The sequence below is a fragment of the Strongylocentrotus purpuratus genome, unplaced genomic scaffold (assembly GCF_000002235.5).
Source record: "Strongylocentrotus purpuratus isolate Spur 01 unplaced genomic scaffold, Spur_5.0 spur5_scaffold_9, whole genome shotgun sequence".
In the NCBI taxonomy this organism is placed as follows: domain Eukaryota; kingdom Metazoa; phylum Echinodermata; class Echinoidea; order Camarodonta; family Strongylocentrotidae; genus Strongylocentrotus; species Strongylocentrotus purpuratus.
The window spans coordinates 21,101,180-21,114,882 of NW_022145615.1; positions in this window are offsets into that span (position 1 = coordinate 21,101,180).

Below are 13,703 nucleotides of genomic sequence, written 5' to 3' on the forward strand. Positions count from 1 at the left end.
TCGGGGATTCAGGCACTCTTGGGCACGCAGTTGCGCAAATGAGTTTTCTTACCGCTTACGCCATGGCCAAGGCCATCCCATTCTCCCCCTCCTCCCCAATCTCTCTTAGGTGTTGATTGGGGAGCGCTTATGAGCGACAAAGACGGAAAGCTAATGCTCTTACGACAGGGGTATTGGGGCAGGAGTTCTGCCGAAATAGCTTGTGTACGGAGGCTAATTACTCTGCACTTGCAAATAATGGACCTGACCTCAGGAAGTGAAGTATGGATTTCAGGGTCGAGGGTCGAAGCGGTACAATGACCGCTAGGCCAAAGACCCTCAAGATTTATATACAAGCTGTAAGATGAATCATACTTGAATAGTTGGAATTAGTGCAATTGATTTTCTCTTGACTTTTTGTTGTGGGTATACTCACTAAAGGCCACATGATGTAATAATTTTATCTGCTTCTTTACATTGCATTTGACATCTTGAATCATATACTTGTCAGGACATGTTACTAGTGGAAATAAACATTTACTTATGGATTACCTTATATTTCTCAAAGAGAAAACATTACAAACAAATCATTTAATTATGTATAGGAAAATTCTCTAATTCTAGACAAACATTTTAAAAAGATGAAATTTAGTGGAAAAAATATATAATTTGAACGGAATGATAGCAAGAGAAAGGGAAAGAATAGGATAGTGAAGGGAAAGGCTTACGAGGCGAATTTCATGATAACATTTATGAAAAAATGATGGGATTGTTGTTAATATAAAGACCCTTCCCTTGTTTAAAACATTTTAAAGAAAGTAGACAGCAATACAGTATTTAATGTATCCTACAGGCAAATTACTCAAACGAAAAAACTGTAAATATAATCCTCTGGTACTTGGAAGGTTCTTGTATTTATCTAGTATATATTATATAGTATTTAAAGGAAGTGAGTATACATTTAATTTGTCTTGAAAGACATACCAAAGTAAAGCACTGGGAGAAACTGATACATTTCAAGACCCTGACAGGTATTCTTATCAGTATTGTGGGTAAATAGAGAGTGCTAATGAAACTCTGAGAGGAATTGATATATATAAAGACCATGACAGGTATTCTTATCAGTATTGTGGGTAAATAGAGACTGCTTATGTAACTGAAAATGAAACTCATTTTATCAGAAGAGGTCATACAAGTCAATGATGTTTGCAAACACAGAAAGGTCACCGTCTGACAAAACATCAACATCTAAGGTAGATCTGACTGCTTACGTAACTGAAAATGAAACTCATCTTATCAGCTGAGGTCATACAAGTCAATGATGTTTGCACACAGAAAGTATTGATGGTAAATAGAGACTGCTTATGTAACTGAAAATGTATCTCATCTTATCAGCTGAGGTCATACAAGTCAATGATGTTTGCACACAGAAAGGTCACCGTCTGACAAAACATCAACATCTAAGGTAGATCTGACCTTGGTGGATTTGAACTGTTCCAGGATGTGTGTTTTAGGGTCAATGAGTGATAGGCGTGGCCAGTGTTTCCATTTAAAAGGAAACTTCTCCCAAATAAAGGAAATTCTGCCATTCTTCAGATAATTTAAGGGAATTATTTAATACACAAATTTAAAGAATTCATATAAAGTGACATTTTCCCTCTATTTCATCATTTGTTTAGCTTTTAGAAATGTATATTTTTAACAATTTCTCTCCATTAAGTATATGATTTTTGCTTGCTTGTAAAATGTTTAATGTTAATATTCTGGTGCCACTCTCTGGCAATTCATGGAAGGAAGACACCAATAATGGCAAGTATTAAGAGGCTTTTAGAAAAATGTCAGGATTACCATCAAATTCCAGGAAATTTGGCATTCCATTTTAAGAAATTAGGTGTTCCATTTCAGGAAATTTATTTTGGCGAGTGAAAGCGCTGCACATGTCATAGAAGGTGTTTTCAGATCAGTGATGTACATGGATGTGAAAGGTATACTCCCCATCAGTTTTTGTTTGGAGAAACACTGACGTAAGGATAGTGGAGTAATATCTCACATTTAGAGAAGGTAAAAAATGAAGAAAGAGATACAGCTTGCAAGGAAGTTTGTATTAATACTGTAAAGTAAATTGGTGTCTCAAGTTGGGAAGGGAGAAAATGAGGGATGTAAAGATTAATTTGCTAGGAAATTTGAATACTGATTCAGTGATGTCTTGATGTGAAGGAAAAAAAGGGAAAGAGAAGAAAGCGGGCAAATAAAGCTTTTAATTAAAGTAGATTTGAAAGTCGGTAGAACCAAGATATAACCAAGTGATAACAGCAAAGATACACTTCAATAAATAGAAGCAAATTAAGAAAAGAATAATAAATAAAGGTCTAGAAAAAGTAAAAAATAAAGTGTCATAGCAGAAAAAATATGAGGAAATGACAATCACATTTAAAGAAATGCAAAGAAAACCCATAAAGACAGAAATAAGAGAATATACTCATAAAGACATAGGATTAACAACAACAAAACAATTCCGAGAGAGAAGGAAAGATACAAGTGAAAACTTAAAGGCATCGTTTAACAATGTTAAATCCGAGATGCACAGCCCTACGTGTTATCAGTGTCTGTGATATGGTGTTATATTGAAGCCCTACAAAATTGCGCTTCAAAATGATCAAGAAGTGCCTCAAAAAAATAAAAATCTTTGAGTGACCGGTTTTACCATACTCATTTTCCCCAATAGACTGTAGTTTTTTGTAATTCAAATCATAAATATCTTGATAATCAGACAGACGATCGGCTTGTAAAAGTCATGGAGTTCCTGACTGACCTAAAGGTTTATAATTATCATTGCAGCATGAGCTCAATCCAGGATTTTGCTTTAGAATCTGAGACAAAGTTACCGGATTCCTTTAAACGGACAAGAAATAACATGCAAATGTCCTCGAGCTAAAAAAAATTAAGACAAAACGATAACAATCTTCAGTAGGAAGCGAGTGATACAGGTTCATCGATAATAGGTGCATGGATGACCACTCGATGGCATTGTATCTAAATGTCGGTGACTTCGAAAATCCGAGAAGGTTTTGTCAATATTTTCGGGCTCGTGTCCTTCTTAATAACACTGTTGACACCTCTGCTCTGGCTCCGGAGAGCAAGACAAGAAAACAGGAGTATCTCTGATTGGTGTTTATTATGGTAACCGTAGGAGATAAAGTGTTTACTACCTGTAGCCGTTGCCCTCTTCACACTGGCCGACCATTTTTAAAGAAGGTTAAAAAGGGTCTTTGTTATAGAGTGTGGCCGTATTATGAAGTGAAGGCTAATGTTGACTTTATGCAAACACGATAGCACAATGTGAAAGGGGTATAGAACACCAAGTTGGACATGCATATGCAAAAACTTAAAATTATCAGAAATGAAAACAAAGGGAAAATACAGGAAATTAAAGTGTCCTAGAATGATTGATATTTTTTCTCATTGTGTTACCACATTAACAAACTCATATCACCAATATCACAAATGATGTATTGTGAGATAAGCTTTCATTCATAGTAATTATGTAAAAATATTCTGTATCTGACTTCACTAATAAACATGCTTTCTTTCTAGAAATATCAAATCAATATCAAAAGGTGTTTTGGGGGTGTTGTTCAAATCGCTATGATCAATTGATTTGCAAAATTCATGAAAAATAAGCCCCTGTGAAAATAACTGCTTATATAGTACAAGTTGTCCAAGATGACTTTACAAAACAGTAAAAGCTGATTTCATTAAAAATTGCTCAAATGTCATACTATTAAAGGAACCACGAGGTGATTTAAATTCAAAATACTCAATCTTGAGATATACCACCAAGTCAAATAATACAAAGGTCAAACAATAACATGGGGACAAACATCACTGCTATCTATAGCAGTGGGACTGCAATAAACAAATATCTCTGGAAGGAATTGGAGCCCTGCTGGCCGCTAGAACTCGGTAACAATTAAAATTAGGACAAAAATAAACAGCGAACAGCATGGGATTTGGACATGGAAGTTGGAGGAGGAGAGATGGATAGATAAGGACTGGATGGAATCAACTGTACAAAGGTTCTTGAAAAGCAGGATAAGCAGACTTATGGTGGTAGATGGATTTCTCATGATAGAGATGAATTGATTAGGTAGTGATTTTAACAAAGAGAGAAGGAAGAGTATTATTCCGTAAAATTAATGTTGAAAATTAGACTCTATTCGGTTAGAGCTGTTGAGAGCCAGAAGGGCTTTAAATCAATCTTATTTCTTTCTTTTTAACAAAAATTTAACACCCCTCTGGCTCTTAATGGATGATACAATGCCAAACTAACCAAAACAGATAAATATGCAAGTTCATTTCAACACAACTGATAATAATGATAATGATCATAATCAGTATTTGTAAAGCGCCATGTTCATTTCACAATAACTATTATTAGTATGCATCTCTATATAATTATAAAGTCATCTGCCATAAGTCATGACTGTGTTCAATACTTGTTGAGAAATATGAGCCATTTCCTTTTGCTTTTCAGTAGACATAAGCTGAACTATAGTGTAATTATGAAATCTATAGATTAAAATGTCAACATCTCAATGCTTAAATCAAACATGGCATAGAGAGAGTATTTTTACCCCCAATTCAAAGGTCAAATGATGTTACATTAATGTGAAATCCCATTCAAGCGGGGGTTAGTCTATCATTATGACAACCCAATGATTTCATTACCGAAATGGCAATAAACCAGCAGAAATTTGGGAGTAATTACACCCAGCCATCAACCACTCACGTCTCTTGTTATATATCTCTATGGCATGTTCAACACAGATGCACCAGTTTGTCTTTTTCATTCATTAAATTACGACAACTCTCACCCAGCCCTGTTAATCGGGTGAAATTGAAAAGGGAAAAGGCCAGCATGAGGATGACGCAATTTTGATTAAACTGAGGGGAAAGCGATCGGAGAGATGTGAAAGGTTTGGCCTACTATGCCGTGAACCTAGAGTTGATTGACCTCAGTCGCAAGATAAAAGGCTAATGCACTTTGGCATCATGGTATCATCCGTTCGGAGCTAGAAGGGCATTGACCCTCCGTTTTAAAGCACATCATTATCTTTATTATCATTCAAGAGGTGAATTAACTAATGTTAATGCCTTTTGAGAAGTAATTCCGATCTTTTCATATTCATATTTATCTTGAAATTAATTTGTAATATCATATTTTGTTCTTTGTCTTAAATTTTAAATATTTTTGCTATATCCTTATTTTAAATGTTTTTATTCATTATGTGTTCTATTTAATATCTATATGTTTGTTCATCGTTACAGACATTACCCCTCTCATGGGAGGGCCACCCTGCATAAAGAAGACTGACATGAATGAAAATAAATGAGTTGATACCCTTTCGGCTCTAAATATACAGAAAGTGGAAACGGTGTACGTCTTTGCACAAGTGCATGACTTTGTGCCCTTCTGGCACTCAGAAAACAATGTTGTCATATTCCTTTGGTAAATTTAACCTCTCTAACTTTCACTTGCTCTCTCTCTCTGTCTCTCTTTCTCTCTCTCTCTCTCTCTCTCTCTCATACCCATTTACTTTGTCTTACTCTCTCTCAATTTGTATCTCTCTTCATTCTCTCTATTCCTCCATCCATTGCTCTTTCTCTCTCTCTCTCTCTATCTCCTTTACCCTCTCTCTGTCTCTCCCCCTCTCTCTGTCTCTGTCTGTCTGTCTCTGTCACTATCTATTGCTCACTATTTTTATGGTATGAGAGGGGGAATTAAAGAAGGGTCTGATGATCTAGTTCATGGCCCAATTCAAATTGCCCCTTCGTGGTAATTTAGAGAACCAGTTCCCTTAACAAGATTCACTTGCACTCTCACTGGTCAAGCTACGTTGGATCTTTTAAAGGTTCTTTTTCACGTTCGAAAAGCTACAAATGAAGCGCAATCAACCCCAAGTGTCATGAGCACAAAGACGCCCAACCAAGAAAACAAAGACCAAAGTGAAGAAGCAGAGAATTGAAATTTGTAGAAATAACTGCGTTTTCAATTCCTTTATTATGGCTGTTGAGTCAATGAACTTAAATTGCAGTGGCAAAAAAATAGGCTAATGGCATTTTGATTTGTCTCAAGACTGGTGGTGTACTCTTGCATAAATTCATGATGCTTTTAAGCTACCATACCTAAGGTTGTATCCATACACAAAGAGTGCTTAACACTAGTACATCACTGTACTTTCTCCAGTGTATATGCAGTTTTTAACAATGGAAATGGCAGATCTAGTTCTGTCACACATTGCATTTACTCTGAAGGAACATAGTATTTGATTTTATATACCTCACTTAAGAAATCCAGCCATCTGATTGGTCGAATTGCATTCATAAACTTCAACTGTTCCTGTAAAATTCTCGGTAACCATGCATAAAACATTTCAATATTTTTAATAACCATGGTTATTAAAAAAAGTTGGTCAGCGTCCATGGTTACCCCATAGGTTTACATGTTAAAAAATGGTTTGAGCGATGGAGGATGCCGTATGTGTGCGAAGGATTGGTCGGTAATTTCAATACAACTGAATCTCGATCGATCTTACCGACAATTTTATCTTGTATTGTTGACATGAAGACGAAAATAAACTTCCAAAAACAAAAAAACAACATCTGCCGATAGATCTTGATCTAAGTTCGTGCCAATATGCATTGCAAAAGTAAAAGAAGAGTCCGTATATGGAGCTTTTGCGAAGCATTCATCACACGCGAAGCCGGTTTCAATCCATTTTAATGTATATATTGGAGAAAACTGCCAAGCATGTTAACGGCGGGCCATAGCCGAGTGTTCTAAGCGTTGGTTTTCGGTACACCTTTTGTTGTACGCAAGAGTTCGAATCCCGTCTTCGACAAAAATGATAAATATTTTTAATTTTTCATTTTTTAGTCTATTTTTTTTTGGCATATAAAAGTATTAATGACTGCTAGTATTAAAAACAACATCTGCCGATAGATCTTGATCTAAGTTCGTGCCAATATGCATTGCAAAAGTAAAAGAAGAGTCCGTATATGGAGCTTTTGCGAAGCATTCATCACACGCGAAGCCGGTTTCAATCCATTTTAATGTATATATTGGAGAAAACTGCCTAGCATGTTAACGGCGGGCCATAGCCGAGTGGTCTAAGCGTTGGTTTTCGGTACACCTCTTGTTGTACGCAAGAGTTCGAATCCCGTCTTCGACAAAAGTGATAAATATTTTTAATTTTTCATTTTTTAGTCTATTTTTTTTCGGCATATAAAAGTATTAATGACTGCTTTAATATTCGAGAAATAGTTGTTTTCATACGCTCTCGGGAAGGTTAGAATTGGGCTATTCCCCTCGGCAAGCCTCGGGGAATAGCACAATTCTAACCTTCCCTTGAGCGTAATAAAACAACTATTTCTCTCAAAGCAGTCATTAATACTATAATATTTTATGATTCTGAACAATGAATATTACTTTTGGGTATAAATTTCATTTCCAATGCATTGCTCTACAGCTAGTCAGTTGGTATCTTCACAAATGCTTAAATTTGTATCTAATTTGAATATTTACTTAAGTATTGTTTCATATCACTAACACCTCCCTGCTACCAGTTTTCTACACTGTCATACCCTTAGTAACTAATCCTGCCCCCTGCCCCCTGCCCCCTGTCCCCCCCCCCCATTCTGCATTAATACACCCAGAACAGGTGGAATCATTGAAAGGTGCCCCTTATCCCCCATTCCTCCCCCACCCATAACAACATAAACAACAAACACACAGACAAACATAAAAAACAAAATATAATTTAAAAAAAGACAAAAGACTAATGACAAAACACTTTTTCTTGCAGTGAGTCCCTATGGCTATGTTTTGCCCCCCCCCCACACTTTCCTGTGCATTACTCTCTGGACACACCACAAATTTTCAATGCTGAATATTTGAGGTGGAAAAAAAAATTAGGACCTATGACACAGTTTTCATAATGTTACCAATGCAATACAAAACATTATTTTTTAAAAAGATATATGCTTTTGAGTTTCTGTGGGCCTTCAATTCAAGAATATATTACTGCCACCCCCCCCCCCCCTCTTCCTTTGATTCACTTTCTGGATACGCCACCATTTCCATGCATGCTAAATTCTCAGATACTCTGCGGTGGTATAAAATCAAGGACCCGTGAAAATGTTTTCATAAAGCTACGAGACGAAGGATGTATAACCTCCATGTCTGATGGGTTTGTCATCTGTTTCAAGTTCAGGGATCTCGTCAGTATTTTTTCCTTCGCTGGCAGAGCGCATCGCCACCGCCACGTCTCGACGACGACAGGGGTGCGATCAGTAGATATAATCGGATATGGATTCAGATGAAGGAGATCCATACATGAGATGGAAAAGTGCTGAACATGACTGCCCGATACATGGTCTGCGATAAGTAGGTCGCCCGTCATCAGTTCAAATATTTCATATGAATTTTGTGGAAGGCCTATTTTTTCTTTGTGCCAGGACACAACATTTAAAAGTGATATTTTGATATTTATATGAATTATGTAGAAGGCTTGTCTTTACTTTGTGCGATGACACACAAAATAGGTGATATTATTATATTGACTATTGAATGGATTCATGAACTATTAATTCTATTTAGAGTTTCAGAGCACAATTCTATCTTTCAAAAAATGGGATAGCTATATCCATCTCAGTTCCCTTTTCCTCTATCAAGTTGCATTTTTCACAAACATATATATCAGAGTTTATCACTTTAAATCAACCCCCCTCCCCTCCCTCTCTTTCTCCCTCTTTTACTCATCCTCTTCCTCCTCCTCCTCCTGTTTCTCTTCCTTCTTCTCCATGTTGTCTGTTTGGAACCAAAAGGACATTAACTCATATACTGTAATACAGCGTTAATGCTTTTCTGGCTCTGAACAGAATATATATATATCTATTTTGCATTCTCTTCTCTTTCTCTCCATCTCTCTTTCTCTCTTTTTCTCCATCTCTCTTTCTCTCCAACTCTCTTCCTCTCCATCTCTCTTTCTCTCCATCTCTCTTTCTCTCCATCTCTCTTTCTCTCCATCTCTTTCTCTCCACCTCTCTTCCTCTCCATCTCTCTTCCTCTCCATCTCTCTTCCTCTCCATCTCTCTTTCTCTCCATCTCTCTTCCTCTCCATCTCTCTTCCTCTCCATCTCTCTTCCTCTCCATCTCCCTTCCTCTCCATCTCCCTTTCTCTCCATCTCTCTTCCTCTCCATCTCTCTTCCTCTCCATCTCTCTTTCTCTCCATCTCTCTTCCTCTCCATCTCTCTTTCTCTCCCTCTCTCTATCTCTCCATCTCTCTTTCTCTCCATCTCCCTTTCTCTCCATCTCTCTTCCTCTCCATCTCTCTTCCTCTCCATCTCTCTTCCTCTCCATCTCTCTTCCTCTCCATCTCCCTTTCTCTCCATCTCTCTTCCTCTCCATCTCTCTTCCTCTCCATCTCCCTTTCTCTCCATCTCCCTTCCTCTCCATCTCTCTTCCTCTCCATCTCTCTTCCTCTCCATCTCTCTTTCTCTCCATCTCTCTTCCTCTCCATCTCTCTTTCTCTTCATCTCTCTTTTTCTCCATCTCTCTTTCTCTATACATCTCTTTCTCTTCATCTCTCTTTCTCTCCATCTCTCCATCTCTCTTCCTCTCCATCTCTCTTCCTCTCCATCTCTCTTCCTCTCCATCTCCCTTCCTCTCCATCTCCCTTTCTCTCCATCTCTCTTCCTCTCCATCTCTCTTCCTCTCCATCTCTCTTTCTCTCCATCTCTCTTCCTCTCCATCTCTCTTCCTCTCCATCTCTCTTTCTCTCCCTCTCTCTATCTCTCCATCTCTCTTTCTCTCCATCTCCCTTTCTCTCCATCTCTCTTCCTCTCCATCTCTCTTCCTCTCCATCTCTCTTCCTCTCCATCTCCCTTTCTCTCCATCTCTCTTCCTCTCCATCTCTCTTCCTCTCCATCTCTCTTCCTCTCCATCTCTCTTCCTCTCCATCTCTCTTTCTCTCCATCTCTCTTCCTCTCCATCTCTCTTTCTCTTCATCTCTCTTTTTCTCCATCTCTCTTTCTCTATACATCTCTTTCTCTTCATCTCTCTTTCTCTCAATCTCTCTCTCTCTCCATCTCTCTTTCTCTCCATCTCTCTTTCTTCCGTCGTTTCCACCTTCTATAGTACCCACCACTGCACTCTATTTTACCCCTCACCCTAGATCTCAAAAAATATTAAGACAACTAGAGAAGGAACTAGAGTCAGCTTGCTCACACAGACAATAGGTATCGACTCTCTTTCTCTCTCTCGGTGGAGTACATCACACAGCCAGGAAGTGCCACAGGGTGGCCGTCCTTCCCACAATGCCCGGACGACACTTCCAAGGCACCGTCCTCTTTGTGATGGCATGGTCGCATCTCCAATGGTGTCAGCATCTCAGGGTCTTCGTGCACTTTTGATTAAAATAATTTACTCCTTGAAAATGAGTGATAACAGAAATAAGGACAGCAATATTACACCAAGTAGAACATACCTAGGTAGAAATATGGACAGAGTTTGCCGATAAAACAAGGTTAACGAGAGGTTTCGAATATAAAAGAAAATTTGGTTAAGACCATGAGACATGTTGCAGTGTCACTACTTCTTCTGTTGCTCACAATTTAGGGTAAACGTAAATTCTTGATGAACACAGAGAAAGTCTGTCTAAAAAAGATGAGAAAGATTACAACAAGAGGGTCATAATAGTTCAATAATATAAAGTGCATTATGTGAATACTTCAATACTCTTAATAACGTTATCATTATTTCCCCCAGGTCACTGGATTTCAAGCCTGCAAACAAGTCTGCACCATCTCCACTTCTTAGGGAGTATTCCTACCACTTTTCACCACCAACATGCATGCATGTAGGGCAATGGCAAAAGCAGAGAGTAAAGAAATTAGGATTAGGATAAGATTTGAGACATATCTAAAAATGGGGAAAAAGCCAATTATCAAATTGGTTAGATTAATCAATTATACATTCAAAATATTTTCTTTCAAATAACCTCAACCTTTCGTGCTAATTTTCATATCTTTCTTGTTTTCTCTTCTATCTTTTCTTAATTTCTTTCATATCTTCTCTATCCACTTGCTGTTTTTCCACTGTTCATGAATACTGCTTCAAAAAAACTCAGAGATCACCAAGAAATCAACCCATAGGATATCAAAACCCTAATATAAAGCTTATAGAAATCATGCATAGATTATGTAATATGAATCTGTAATATTTGCTTATTTAAAAAAAAAAAAGTAATGCACAATACCGTACTATTAAATTGTCTTTGGTTGATTTCTTGAAACCATTTTGATGAACTTGCTGTTAACAAGTTCAAAGATTGTCAAAAAAATGAACCTAATTAAAATGTCAATACGCCATTGTAATATACCCAAGAAATTCATGTTCAGAATATCTAAAACATTATTTTGTAATGTGAACATATTTCAACCACACTATACGTTCATTTAAGTTATTTCAATCAATTCTTTTTACTCAGTCAAAGCTGCCTTCATGACTATCTCTCTTAAAGACTACTTGTCTATGGTGGCCACACAACTTGCCTCGCTCTACAAAGAAATATGGATTGCGGAACTTGTTTACAAAGATCACCTGCCAATACAGTGGGCACCTATAATGTTGTGGAGTTGCTGGGTAGAGAAGCCACATCTCTGCAGTAGCAGTTTTTCTGTCTCCTTTGGGTGGCCTTAATAGACAGGTCTGACTGTAATAGACAGGTCTGACTGTAAACATGTATCTATTTCACTAACTTTATCTCTCCTAGATAGAAAATCAAACAGAGCATGCTGGAAAAAAATGGAATATTCCATGAATCCATGCAAATAAAGGCTGGCAGTAGATTTTCACATCATAAAAACAAATTCACATCACAGAAATTAATTGAAAAGGAAAATAACAAACCTCACAATAAATAATGCATACTCATCTCTTTTAAACTAAGACTTCTTTGAAAGCTCTTGAGAATTAGGTATTTGTAACACATTAATTTCACAGATGTAAATTGGAGGAGAAAACTTTCGGTCACCCTGCAGCAGTATATTACATGCAAAAACTAGCGGTGATGCTTTTAATTATACCACTGTCCTAAAGGCCCATTTCTTTCCTCCTTTCATCATTTTAAAGACGAGTTTCTACCAAATTGATATTATGAGTTCTTTCTCTTTTTTTTTCTTCTCCCTCTCCTTTTTTCCTTCTCTCTCTCTCTAGCTGTCTGCCTGTCTCAATGGAATATGAAAAATGATGAGATAATGGCATCGCACTTCAATCAATTTATTTCTTTAAGGAGAATGATAAAACATTAATCACTCAACTATAGTCTTCTGATAAGATTTAAGAGCAGTATGCAGCACATCCTACTCTGTCGATGTCATGATGCATATACCCTAACTCCTCCAAGACAATTCTCTCAATTTGTTTTGTCCATTTTTCTTTCATAAGTCGATTGTTTCAAGAAAAGTTTGAGATGTAAGAGGTTCCTTTTGGCTGGAGATTTGGAATGGCATTGATAGAAGAGGACACAGGTTTGCCTTTAATTGAGTATGCATCTTAACATCTTGCTCCTACTCTATTACAGGAACAACTAAAAATGGATTTCATCAAGAAGCACAAAATAAAGCTTAATGGTGTGGATTTTACAGTAAAAGCAATGCCAGCGGTGCTCTCCGTATTTCAGCTCTTACCTGCTTCAAAACTTGTTCTTGATATATTTCTTCTCTTTTTTGTGTGCATAAATTCCAGATGATAAACGAGTTGATTGAAAGGGATATAACGAGAGAGATAAAGGGGGAGGAAGGCTGAGACAGGTACCTTATGCAGCGCCAGATTCCAACGGCATTTGCAAGGACAAACTATTCAGCACATCATAATTATTAAGTCAATTTGGGTTTAGCAATATAAACATCATATTCAGGCGATGATGTAGAAAAAGAAAAGAACTACCAGATTAGTAATAAACGAAGGGCGAGTCTAGAGTGGAAAAAGTGCCTCTGGATCCAGATTGTATCCTAAAGTCATCGACGATCAAGAAAACAAAAGAGGAAATGAGAATCGGAGAGTGTTTTATAGATGTAAAACAAGCAGCTCACTTTTTTTTGCCTTTTAAAAACCGGGAAAAAAAGTAAAAAGATAGAGAAAAAAAAAGGTGTCGGATCTCTCAGTTTGGCAAAACTGTCAAGGAGGCAGGGAGGGGAACAAGGGGGAAGAAAAGAAAGTTGTCACGGTTGATCAAGCGAAGTATTGATAGCGAACACGTCTCACCCATAACATTACTTCGTCTCATTTCCGCCAATTACTGCGCCCCCCTTTTCAAAGGGGGGAGGAGGAATAAGGATTCGGCTGCAAAGATCCATCTGAATTTGCCCCCCTAAGCAGTGTGGAAGTGCCTAGATGGTGGTACATTGTATCACCATATTGCGCCAATGCATCATTGCGTCGCCCTATGGCGTCAACGACAACGAGCTCTAACCGTCTACCGTTTCACACTTTTTTTTTCTCTTCGCCTTTTTTTGCCAGCGACTCAACAAAGTTCCATCATGTACAAGAAGCAGGACAGAACTTTTCAAGGATGTTTCTTTTTGTCTTTAAAAGGGTAATTTCCTCTGCCAAGGATGTAGTTATTCTTTTTAAAACATGCAAGGACATAAAAGCATTAAT